This window comes from Melanotaenia boesemani, chromosome 4, assembly GCF_017639745.1.
Source record: "Melanotaenia boesemani isolate fMelBoe1 chromosome 4, fMelBoe1.pri, whole genome shotgun sequence".
NCBI lineage: Eukaryota > Metazoa > Chordata > Actinopteri > Atheriniformes > Melanotaeniidae > Melanotaenia > Melanotaenia boesemani.
In genome coordinates, this window is record NC_055685.1 from 24,869,614 (window position 1) to 24,872,745 (window position 3,132).

General features: G+C 43.6%; 1 long non-coding RNA gene across 1 annotated transcript; it reads left to right on the forward strand.

The window, feature by feature from the left end:
* Nucleotides 1-1,546: 1,546 nt before the first annotated feature.
* On the forward strand, nt 1,547-2,847 carry LOC121638317. The gene is made up of 3 exons (XR_006010010.1): nt 1,547-1,605; nt 2,170-2,172; nt 2,773-2,847. It is a non-coding gene; the product is annotated as an uncharacterized LOC121638317 (long non-coding RNA).
* Nucleotides 2,848-3,132: the final 285 nt, after the last annotated feature.

The following is a 3,132-nucleotide window of genomic DNA, read 5'->3' on the forward strand; positions in this document are numbered from 1 at the left end:
AACCTGACAATCAGTGGCTGGCTGATTTGGTGGAGCCAACCAAAATTTTGTCCCATACACTGTTGCAAGACATAAGACTCATTTTGATTCATTGTGTGCAGGTTTAATCATAAAATACAGAATTCAGGGAGTAACAAAATGTTTAAAAACAGGTATATAAAATAGGTCTTCTACAACAGAAACGTCAAAATAAAACAGGAACCAACTCAGCTACCAAAAACAAGGGAAAATAAGACAAGACAGGGAATTTCACAATAATAATTTCTCAAGATAGTAGTAGTGCAAGTAGTTGACAATGTACCTAGCCTCTTATGATGCAGACGTACCGGTCCCGGTACATGACTACTAATCAACAACATTGCAGCCATGTGTGCAAGCCCCTCCGTCATGAATGCCCACAATATACACATCAAATGAAAGCTCAAAGTCTTGTCTTTCTGATAATATAAACCATTTTGACACACAACCAACCACAGCCCTAACACTAAAGCCTTTTTTACAGAAAAGCATAAAGTTTAAATGTTGACTTTCCTTACCTTTGAGAACTCTATAGGTCAAACATCAATTTTTCCCATTAACAACTAGAAAACCCAGAGATTTCTTACCCCTCTACCATGCCCAGAGTACAGCCAAAAGGCTGCCCGGTTTGAAATTAACAATTCAATGGCCAACAATTAGCCCCTTTACATTTGTAAACACAGCCATTACCTGCCGTTAGCTGTTCAAGCATACTCCTTGGGGGGAGGAGTGTGCTTGAAAAGAGCCTTGTAGGGACTCTGCTTTCTACTGTGCTGTATAGTTTCACTCACCACAAACGGTATATGTGCTTTTGACCATTTCTCACATTTTCATGTACCCTTTATTGAGGCATTGGTCATGTGAGTTTTCATCGTCATCACACTATTGTACGCCCAGCTTGCTTTCAAGTGAGAGATTATCACGGTTTCTGTTTCCACAAAGGCCAAAAGGAAAGCATAATCATGTATTTCAAATGAGAGATAATTACATTCCTTTTGACCTGGGACCTACAGAGCTTCCTTTGCTTCATCACTCTTGACATGCTTCGAACTGTTCAGGAGTGGAATGTTCAGCATGGACGTCGGACAGAGGAGAGCAGTTGGTTCATGGCCGTCCCCTGAACTAATGGCGTTTATTGCCATTCTTCTCTTGCGAGGGGTAATTAGACTTCCATCACTGCGTGAACATATGGTCTTCAAACTGGGACACCCACTGATCACCAGGATCATGGCTCGAAACCGCTTCCAAGACATCATGCAACACCTACGCTTTGATGACATGGACACACGTAGGTGAACGAGCTGAGACTGACAGGTTTGCTGCAGTTGCTGATATTTTGGAAGTCTTTCGTTTCCAACTTGTATCTCATCCTACAACCCAGGCAGGCACATCACCATTGATGAAACCACTTTTTTCCGTCAAAGACTCGCTGCTGTTTCTTGCAATACATTGCAACAAAAACCGGACAAGTTTGGTATCAAGTTCTGGGTGGCATGTGACCTGAAATCTAAGTATGTGTGCAATGTTATCCCATATCTTGGAAAAGACCCCAGTCGTCCTTCTGGAGAGAGACTTTCTGAAAATGTGGTGATGAAGCTGATGGAACCGTGTATATGGACAAAGGAAGAACTTGTGACCACAGACAACTTCTTCACATCACTATCACTGGCGCAACGACTGCTCAACCGGAAGACCACTCTCCTTGGCACAGTCAATAAGGATTCGACGGGAGCTTCCAGTTCAGCAAAACAAGCTATGAACCGCCAAGAATTCAGTACTCAGGTGTTTTCAACCTCTGGTGTATTACACTGACTGTCCTATGCGCCTAAACGGAGAAAGACTGTCTGCATCCTCAGCAGCATGCACAGCGTGGTTGAGACTGAAGACACACACGAAAGAGAAGCCAAACACAGTCACCGACTACATAGCATGAAGTGTGGTGTCGACGTGATGGACCAGATGGTGCGAGAGTACAGTGTTCGCTCAGGAACATGGCGATGGCCAGTCGCTGTGTTCTACAACATGATTGACATGGCAGCATTGAATGCCTATGTGCTTTTATCAGGCAGTGCACTGGGGTGCAGGAGAGGTGGGTGGACTTCCTGGTGGAGCTTGCCAGTGAGCTTGCTCAGTCCACATTTGGGAGCCAAGAAAGTCAACAAAGGAGAACCTCTTCGCCAACAACCTCCCACACCGGACCAAGGGAAAAGAGCAACCTGCCAGGTGAACTGTCGTTGCAGAAGAGAATCACGCTAACTGTGCGCTGTGTAGATTGCTACAGGTACACGTGTGGCAAATGCAGAAAGGAGGTGGCATGGCAGTGCCAAGTCTGCTCAGACAATGCAGGTCAAAATCACTGAGAACATTCCACCATCATGGAACATGTGAAATTTTGTAACTTCATTGCACTGAGTGTTTTAAATGTCAATCACTTCACCCACATACTGCACTGATTTATTTGTACACTTTCTTGCATCTATAAGAAAAGATTCCTTGTTCAAATCTTGTACATCAGAAATAAAAGTCATGAAGGAATGAAAAAGACAGACTGTGTTTGATCTCTTGCTTAAAAAAGAGGGTAAAATAATTTTCTGATCATAATGTGATAATATCATTTGTCGTTGCAGGCTTGCTAGACAGGTTGTGCATACACTGGTCTTAGAAATATTGTGCTGAGCATCTCCACTGTGCAGGGGAAGCTGGTGGACTTCCTGGTGGAGCTTGCCAGTGAGCTTGCACATTCTTATTTGGGAGCCAAGAAGGTGAATAGGAGAGTGAGAGTGAGCAACCCCCCACAAACTTGGCCAACGTGTGGGGGGTTGCTCACAGAACATCTCATTTACAGAACAATAGTGTCGTTCACACCTGAGTTTAGGACATTAGCTAAAACTAATCCCGCCATTTGGCTGAACTCTGGGCATGGAAGGTAGAAACGCCAAATGGCGCAGCTTTGGTTTTTCTAGTGTTAAGATTGGTCTCATTCTGTCTGTACAGGTTAGTCGAGGACAAAAAAATATTTTTTTCTGTGTGTTCTAAAGTGTATAACTTTTTATCAGTAATACAGTAATTCTGATTGCTGTGTAAGAAGTAAGTACTTAGTCCAGCAGTGCAGGG